Below are 9,869 nucleotides of genomic sequence, written 5' to 3' on the forward strand. Positions count from 1 at the left end.
TGTGAAGAAAGTGACACTTGACTTTAGTTCAAGAGTTAAATTGGGCGAGGATGATCTGAAACATTGTTCCAGTTCTTGCCTCACTGGGTACTTTTTTGTCTTGCTTCTTGATTTTCTCATGAAATTTCCAAAATTGGCCTTTTTTATTGGGATTAGGAAAAGACTTTTTTATATCTGCTTCATTCCAATTCTTCTTATTGTCGTGTGCACCCAGACCAGTGATTAGCCCTTACTACTGCAGGCAAGTTTATCTATTAAATTTTTTCTGTTTTTTGCAGAAAAGGAAAATGTGACGGGTTGTATAACATTGGCTGCTCAGCTGCTGCCCGTTTTGCGCCCCCGCCGAAGTTGAATTTTACCCCACAACAGCAGCCAATTAACACAATGCATTCCTCCTGCAAGAGAAGACAGCACACAATGCCAAGGAACACCAGGCAACTGGAGCAGAAAGTGCACAAATCCGCCATTTAACTCTGCATGAAAAGGAAGCAATGGCAATCATAGGATTCAATGTTCCTTATGAGCAAATATACCTTTTCTTATATAATGTTTCTATACATTCGTCAATCTCTCCATCATCTACCAGTTTTCTCATAAGAGATCCACAAAGTAGCTGTTTACAGTAGAATGTTGCTCAAGCAGAGAAAATTAACAGTTCTGATTTTACCTCCAGACACTGCAAGCCAGAAGACAGATGAGAAAGATACTGGAGTGTAAGAGCGTGTAGTCCCCTCTACCTCTGGCAACACTGGCATTCACTGAGCCATCCCTTCATTCACTTTCACCCTTTAATTCCGTAACCCAGAGACACCTACTTGAGGCGGTACGGATAGTGTAAATGAAGACTTGACATGTGGTGAGACACAGAGCATTAAGGAACCAGAAGATGCAGATGTAGAGGTGGAGCCTGATAGAGCTGAGCCGAGGTGTAACATTGCTGCAGAATATGCAAATGATGATCTCAAGAGTACTGCCATGAAGCAATGGATGCTAGCAGAGCATCAAACATATATGGTGGTTCTGCGCAGCCTCTCCCTAAATGTGTGGCAAATAACTGGGATAACAGTGGAGTCTACTGCCCTGCTGTGCATCAACATGTAAGAGGGTTTCATTTCATTGCAGGGCAGCCTAGATAAAGTGGCAGTTTCAGGAGTATCTGCAAATCCTCACACTTTTCATGAGAGCTCCAGGCAAATCAGTCAACTCAATGTGGAAACACTAAATTAAGGCTTGCAGGTCTTGGGGAACTGTTTAGTGGCAACCAGAATCCTGTTTCCTAGTACCAGTGGAGTAGCTGGTGTACTGACCACAGAGACTCATTTCCCAAATGGCAGCAACACTCCATCCCTGCAGAATCTTTCAGACTGCTAGGAAGCCCATGAGAAAGAGTCAGTCTGTCATGTCCATCCCGGGACTTGGGTGCCCCGAGAGAAGGGGCACCTCCATCCCAAGAGGCTCAGAATATCTTGCTGCAGCCATCAACATTTCAGGTCCCAGGCTCTCAGGTGACACATAGAAAAAGTGCAAGAGTGGAGCAGAAAAAAGTTTGCATGGTCACAAGGGTGTTCACGGGCCAAGTAATATTTCTGAAAATAGTTGCAAAAAATCACTGGAATATTTAATATAAGGACTGTTTGATGTTTGGTTCTCTTGTAGGACAATGTGGAACAGGTAATGTGCTGATGTTGAGGCTCAGGATTATGATATATTAAAGGCACTGTATAAATGCAAGTTGTTGTTATTGTTGTGAGGAGCCAGGATTTTACTTAGACCATAGAAAGATTGTTGAGAGGAGGCAGATCTTTGATGGGCTGAGACTTTCAAAAAATATTCCTCTGTGTCAACGTGTCCCGAATGAGTGTGGCTCTCAGCTGTCTAACAGCAGTAGTGATTTTACCTGATTCCTGTTCTTCATGAGCCAGATCTTCAGCATCCACTTTGTCGTCATCAGCCTCTCTGGCATATCTATTATCAGTGCTTTCCTGATTAAACATTCTACCACAATTTGTGAGACGGTGTTAAGCAAGGCAGTCGGACTTATCCAGACACCAGAACCTTGCTTTGAGCATCCCAATTGCTTGCACAATTCGTATGCTTGTCTTCATGTGTGCTTCATTGTAGCACACCTCTGAAGCACTGGTGGTCCTACGAAATGCTATCATGACCCATAGGAGTAGAAAGTAAACCTTATCACTCAGCAGACATCCTGACTCCTGGCTCTGCTTTTTTAAAAGAGAGCAGGGAGACCGAACTGACAAAGAATAAAGGCTTCCAGCATATCTTGAATTCACATGCAAGAAGCTGTGCCTAATTTTGCAAATGTGCGGAATAGAAGTTGTTATGGTTGATACATCTGGAGCACAGAATGCCACAAGGGTGCAATTAGTAGCCCACACTGCCTGGAGAATCCTGCAATTATAAAAACGTTCTTGGCCCCCTCAGTCATCTGTCAGGGAGCACTGTCTAATTGTATAAACTGAGCTGCCCTGGCAGAGAAGGCTTTGGTGACTTGCCTTTAAAGAGGAGTGTACAACAAATTGGCTAATCTAGCAAAAGCCCGTTGTGGCTCCCTGGAATGAGCGTGTGGCATGAAAGTTCAAAGCTTTCTCTGCAATAGTCAGAGCTGTCCATGTTACAGATCCTGGTTGCAGATCTGGCTTCAGCTACAAACAAAGCTCCTCCAAAGCTTCATGACTGTAGTAGTCTCCTGACACAGAGCTCTGTGAAAGGTCTTGGAAAGTGCCGCCAATATATCTTGCTCGATGGGTATTGCTGGGATGGTTTGCTCTCCTCTGCTTCTGCCTGATTAATCTAGCTTCCCTTACAGCCTCCTGCCATTCCTCTTCCTCCAGCATCTATGTCATGGACTTTCTATTGGTAAGCTGATTATGCAGCCTTCAGCTATTAGCTCATTAATTCTCTTAAATTCAATGCTCTCCAAGGGTAATGTAGAACGTAGGTGAAGACTCCTTGAGTACAACAGCCCTGGCAAGTTGGGATGGGTGATCATTCTCCTTCATTTATATGTAGTTGCCACTGGGAGGGCAGTAACTTCTTCAGCGCACCCTATAACTGAACAGGCACATCTGGAACAGAAACCCAATGGATATCGGGCCCAGCCCAAATTCCTGACCCCACAAAAGCACAATAATGGACTTGCACCCTTCCCTAACCCAACAAATCTAGAGCCCTGATGTTTAGCAGTGCTGCAGTGGGAGCACATCTTATGGAGGCAATTATTTATTTTTAAGTTGTAAATGTAAACAAGAGAACGGTGTATCTTTGTCCCTCAGCTTGACATATTTTCTAAGGTAAAATGAAGTTAATAACTTTTACTTAAAAATTTATTTGAAAACCTATCTAAATTCATGGTCCAATTTACATTCAAATCATTTTCAAAAATACACAAATTGAAATATTGTACACAAAGATCTGACCTTTCCAATGAAAAAATAATTGGTCACAGTATTGCCCATTACACTCAAAATGGTTCTCTGTCTGTTTCTGTTTTTTTCCCTCTCTCACACACATAGACAGGTCTTAGTTTTTTTTTAAAGTCAGTATAAACATTACCTGAATAAAACTTTTGAAACTTGCCCTCTAGCATTTCTTCAAACTACTTTGAAAAACAACCAAACAGACCACTGTTAGAGACTGAAGAGAAATATTTTTACAGTTGGGCTGATAAAATACCACTGATGTGTCCTGGGAAATTCTGCACATTACACAAGTTTACACTGTGGGATCTGCCTCCAGATGAGAGAGTCATAGGTCTGGGTTTTTGAGACTTTCAAAAACGACATTAATGAAGGTAGTCAAAGGCACAAAAAACACTGTTTTACTTAAATTTATTTATGTAATGGTGAAATATATAATTTTAAATCTATTTTTATATTACAAACCTTATTTTAGATATTAAGAATTTAGGTTACTTCGAAAAAACCTGACAGATTATTTTTTTTTCAAAAAGCATTTTGAGTGGTTCAATTGGTTCACCTATTCCTTTCTTTTACTGTTAGGTTCAGAATTGGTTGTTGTGATGAAAATATACTTTTCATCTTGTTGAATTTTTAACTTGTATTTGTGTATTGCTAAAAACAACATTTAAGGAGTTAACATCCAAAGTCACGCAAAACATTTTTCAATAGAAAAGCCATCAGTTCAGACTAGACAATTTGGATAGAGAGTGCTGCACAAGGTGCAAGTTCTTGGAGCAAACACAATGGTTTGTCTAAAGTGTTAATTGTTGAATTGACCTGGGACCATCACATTCATCACAAACAATATAACACCTGCAGGAAACTATACTCAAGGTATATAATATAGTATACCTCAAGGTATATACCCCAATTTTCTGATAATGGGATAATAGAATTGAGGCAATTCAATGCAAAATTTTGTCTGTGCCTGCAACACAGAAGGAAGGCCTGGCCCAATTGTACGATGGGACTACCTTGCCTAATTGAATAGGTACAGGCATTGGAAAAACTTGTCTAGGGAGCATGTCCTGTAGTACACTTGGCTGGGGCTCAAAAATCCAATGAGGCAGCAGTTTTAAAAAGTATGCAGCTAACCCCTAATGGAGGAGTTGTGGTGGAGACAGAAAAGTGCGTAAATGAATTACAACAGCAAAGTGGAGACATGTGGGGATCGTTGTTCCATTTGATAATGAATAGTTGGAAGTTCTGCAGCAGGAGGTGCACCAAAAGAGCTATCCCTCTTTGGGGATAAATACCACCCTCCATAGAAGCATAAGTGCATGGAGGGAGGTTGTTGCTTAAATCTATGCCGTCATAGAGGTTCCTTGCACCTGGCTGCAAATGAGGAAGAAGTTTGCTGGCTTCAGAGGAAGGTGAACGGAGGTGTGCTCCTCACCTTTGCACAAATTCATTGTGGTGTCCATCATGTATGCAACAAACCTAAGATGGAAACCACCACTCTGGGAGGTACCATTTCCAGCACTGCACGCAAGTATTGTCCTTTTCTACACACATTTTGCAGATGAAGGTGGCGGACATGGAATAGTAAACAGGTACTCAGGCTTCCAGACCACGACCCTCTTCTAACATTAGGGAGTTTCTCAGTGGGGTCAGCAGCCATGATTGTAGAGGGAAGCCATGGTCTCTTAAGAACCATTTCCACCCTCAACTCCCCAGGTTTCTTTTCCATCCAAAAGTGTAGCCATTGTGCACTGCCACTTGTTGATGTGCATAATGATATTTCTGTGGCCAGATACCACCTAAATATTAATAAAGTGCATACCCTTTCTATACATGTAGGCATAGGTTGATCTGAGGAACCCTGATGCCACATGGGTGCCATCCAAGATGCTTTGCAATGGAAGGAAACATGAACCGCAATGTAAGCTCAGAATCCTGTCCATGTGATGCTTTTTTTCCACATGGAAAGTGATAACGGCACTGGGACTTGTAATCATAGCATCTGTCACTTGCTTGATATAGGTGTGCACTACAAACTGCCTGATGTAGATTCCCTGAGGTGGCTTGGAACGATCCAGTAGAATGAAAGCTTCATATTGTACAACCTTCCCAGGGTGGGAAAGTGGAGTTGAGGTAGAAGATCAGCCATCATCTTATTGAATGGCGGAGCAGGCTCATCGTATGGCCTACTCCTGCTCCTATTTCTTATATTCTTATTATGTTCTTCACTTCTACGAGAAGAGCTGTTTCTATTCCAGATGTTGTCTGAAGGTCATCCTGCAGCTGATGGTGCAACTGTGTGACAGACTGTCTTATGAAGTAGAGGAGCAAAGACAGCGAATGGGAGTCCTCTGACATGTCCAATTAGATGTAGTGGGGCCTGTAAATGTGGGTCCCAGGGTAATGATAGGTGAAATCAGAATGCCACACATTGTTACAGGTCCTTTGATAGCCTCTCAAGAACTCTTCTTCCTCATCTCAAGCATTGAGAACATTCGACACCTGGCAAAGAAAGCCCTTGCTCAGAACTTTGTAAAGTGCCATTTAAATGCCCACAGCAACTAAGAATACTGAAGGAAAGCATTGGCAGGGAAAAAAACAAAAATGCAAAAATGGCAAAAGCAATTAATGGAAATTAATCAGACATGATGGGCCGAATGGCCTCCTTCTATGCTGTAAATTTCTATGATTCTATGATTCTAAATGCAAAAATCCGTTTTCCTACCATCTTTCACCTACCTTGAAGGAGCCTGCTTAAGTAATCCTGGTTCTAAGTTCCCTGATGAGTCCATTAAAAGTGAGCAAGCAGCATGCTGTTGGTGGTCCCTAACCTACAGTCGAGAATTTCAGTGAGCAATTGCAATTAAATAATGATTTCATATAAACGAGGTTCATTTATGTTGGCAGTGTAGTCTCATTATGACCCCTGAGATCACAAGTTGGGAAATCAGATCTGCTGTAAATCTTCCCCTCCCCCCACACACATCCTGTGATGCTTATAATATTTGGGCTATAATGGATATTTGGGAGTGTTTGTGTGTGTGTGAAAGGGGGAAAAAGAGAGAATGGTAGGGTCAGCTGTTTTCTAATAATTTTCATTAAAGGTAGCACTCAAATCTCAAATAAATGTAAACAAATCGCAAAAAATAAACAAATTGAGAGCGGTAGTGGACCTGAGAGTAGAAGACTGAGATTGTGGAATAAAAGCAGCAGCAGACCTGCACCAAGAGACAACTACTGAGCGACATCACAGGGACTTAACTCCTGGACCTAAGATAAATAAGAAGCAAAAAGTAATCCAAGTGGGACGTCACCAAGGAAGAGGTAAGTGATTGGTTGGTGAGTATTTTCCTGCTGAATTTGTCTAAGGTTAGAGTTTGTGGATTCTAGGGTCTCTGTTGTGTAGTGGGGGACTGCTGTTCAGCAAGGGCCCTTGAGTATACCTTTTAATTGAAGTGAAATTGTTGGGATTCATTTAATTTGAATTAATTAGTTAAAGGGTAAGTCATGTCAGGACAGCCCAGCCCCGTGTTATGCTCTTCCTGCTCTATGTGGGAAATCAGGGACCCTTCCGGTGTCCCTGACGACCATGTGTGCGGGAAATGTATCCAGCTGCAGCTACTGACAAACCGCATTGCGGCACTGGAGCTGCGGATGGATTCATTATGGAGCATTCGCGATGCTGAGAACGTTGTGGATAGCACGTTTAGTGAGATGGTCACACCGCAAGTAAAGGTTGTACAGGCAGGAAGTAATTGGGTGACCACCAGGCAGAGTAAGAGGAGCAGGCAGGCAGTGCAGGGGTCCCCTGTGGCCGTCCCCCTCTCAAACAAATATACCGCTTTGGATATTGTTGAGGGGGATGACTTATCAGGGGAAGGCAGCAGCAGCCAACTTCCTGGCACCAGGGGTAGCTCTGCTGCACAGGCTGGGAGGAAAAAGAGTGGAAGAGCTATAGTGGTAGGGGATTCTATCGTAAGGGAAACAGACAGGCGTTTCTGTGGCCGTAAACGTGACTCCAGGATGGTTTGTTGCCTCCCTGGTGCCAGGGTCATGGATGTCACTGAGCGGCTACAGGGCATTCTCAAGGGGAGGGTGAGCAGGCAGAGGTCGTGGTCCACATTGGGACCAACGACATAGGTAGGAAGGGAGATGAGGTCCTGCATCAAGAATTTGGGGAGCTAGGTAGCAGATTAAAGAGCAGGACCTCAAAGGTTGTAATCTCTGGATTACTCCCAGTGCCACGGGCTAGTGAGTATAGAAATAGGAGGATAGAACAGATGAATGCGTGGCTAAAGAGTTGGTGCAGGAGGGAGGCTTTCAGTTTCCTGGATCACTGGGCCTGCTTCTGGGGAAGGTGGGACTTGTACAAGTCGGACGGGTTGCACCTGAACCAGAGCGGGACAAATATCCTTGCGGGGAGGTTTGCTAGCGCTGTTGGGGGGGGTTTAAACTAACTTGGCAGGGGGATGGGATACAGAGTGGAGCTACAATAGGGGGTGATGTGCAGCCAAATATAGAGAAAAAAACAAGTCAGCTTGGAAGACAGGGCAAATATGTGAGGGCAAGGCTGGATGGCATCTATTTTAATGCAAGGAGTCTTGCGAATAAGGTGGATGAACTGAAGGTGTTGATAAACACATGGGAGTATGATATTGTTGCTGTCACAGAGACATGGTTGAGGGAGGGGCAAGACTGGCAGCTCAATATTCCGGGGTACAGAATCTTCAGGCGAGACAGAGGGGGAGGTATAAGAGGAGGGGGGGGTCGCAATATTAATTAAAGAATCAATTACTGCCATAAGGAGGGATGATATATTAGCAGGTTCCTCAAATGAGGCCATATGGGTGGAGCTTAAAAACAACAAGGGGGCAAGCACTTTGATGGGAGTGTACTATAGGCCCCCAAACAGTCAGGGGGAGATAGAGGAACAGATATGTAGGCAAATCTCAGAAAATTGTGCAAATAATAGGGTAATAATAGTGGGGGATTTCAACTTCCCCAATATTAACTGGGATACTCAGAGTGTAAAAGGCTTAGAGGGTACAAAATTCTTAACGTGCATCCAGGAGAGCTTTTTGAGCCAGCATGTAGAAAGTCCTACAAGAGAGGGGGCGGTACTGGACCTAATTCTAGGGAATGTGGCCGGCCAAGTGGAAGAAGTGCTAGTAGGTGAGCACTTTGGTGACAGTGACCATAATTCGGTGAGATTTAAGGTGGTCATGGAAAAGGACAGGGAGGGGCCGGAAATAAAGGTTCTAAATTGGGGGAAGGCCGATTTTAATAGGATAAAGCAGGATCTGGCCAAAATGGACTGGGATCAGCTGCTTGTAGGAAAATCCGCATCGGAGCAATGGGAGTCTTTCAGAAGGGAGATTGAGACCATACAATGGCAACATGTTCCCGTAAAGGTCAAGGGTGGTTCCAAGAACTCCAGGGAACCTTGGATGTCAGGGGATATACGAGAATGGATTAGGAAAAAAAGGAGGGCTTTTGGCAGATACAAAAGGCTAAAGACGGAGGAAGCCCTAGAGGAGTACAAAAAGTGCAGGGGGATAATTAAAAAAGAAATTAGGAGATCAAGGAGGGGCCATGAAATAAAACTGGCGAGCAAAATAAAGGAAAATCCTAAGATGTTTTATAAGTATATTAAGGGTAAGAGGATGACTAGGGAAAAAATAGGGCCCATTAGGGACAAAAATGGCAATCTGTGTGTGGAGCCGGCAGATGTAGGAGGGGTTCTAAATGAATTTTTTGCGTCTGTTTTCACTATGGAGGAGGACGATGTAGACATAGAAATACGGCAGGGGGACTGTGATATACTCGAACATATTAACATCGAGCGGGAGGAGGTATTGGCGGTTTTAGCAGGCCTAAAAATGGATAAATCCCCAGGCCCGGACGAAATGTATCCCAGGCTACTGTGTGAGGCAAAGGAGGAGATTGCGGGGGCTCTAACACATATATTCAGAACCTCTCTGGCCACAGGGGATGTGCCAGAGGACTGGAGAACCGCTAATGTAGTACCATTATTCAAGAAGGGGAGTAGGGAAAAACCGGGGAACTACAGGCCAGTGAGCCTAACATCAGTGGTAGGAAAATTATTGGAAAAAATTCTGAAGGACAAAATTAGTCTCCACTTGGAGAAGCAAGGATTAATCAGGGATAGTCAACATGGCTTTGTCAAGGGAAGATCATGTCTGACTAATTTGATTGAATTTTTTGAGGGGGTGACTAGGCGTGTGGATGAGGGTAACGCAGTGGATGTGGTATACATGGATTTCAGTAAGGCCTTCGATAAAGTCCCCCACAGGAGACTGGTCAAGAAGGTACGAGCCCATGGAATCCAAGGTGCCTTGGCACTTTGGATACAAAACTGGCTTAGTGGCAGAAGGCAGAGGGTGATGGTCGAAGGTTGTTTTTGTGACT

The 9,869-nt window shown here is 43.6% G+C and overlaps 1 long non-coding RNA gene across 1 annotated transcript in view; it reads left to right on the forward strand.

Moving 5' to 3' along the window:
- LOC137332415 (uncharacterized) overlaps positions 1-1,727 on the forward strand; it is a 31,532-nt gene extending 29,805 nt beyond the window's left edge. Inside the window, exon 2 of the long non-coding RNA XR_010965660.1 lies at positions 279-1,727. This is a non-coding gene — a long non-coding RNA (uncharacterized lncRNA). The remainder of the gene's footprint in view (positions 1-278) is intronic.
- The last annotated feature ends 8,142 nt before the right edge of the window (positions 1,728-9,869 follow it).

Source organism: Heptranchias perlo, chromosome 14, assembly GCF_035084215.1.
Source record: "Heptranchias perlo isolate sHepPer1 chromosome 14, sHepPer1.hap1, whole genome shotgun sequence".
NCBI lineage: Eukaryota > Metazoa > Chordata > Chondrichthyes > Hexanchiformes > Hexanchidae > Heptranchias > Heptranchias perlo.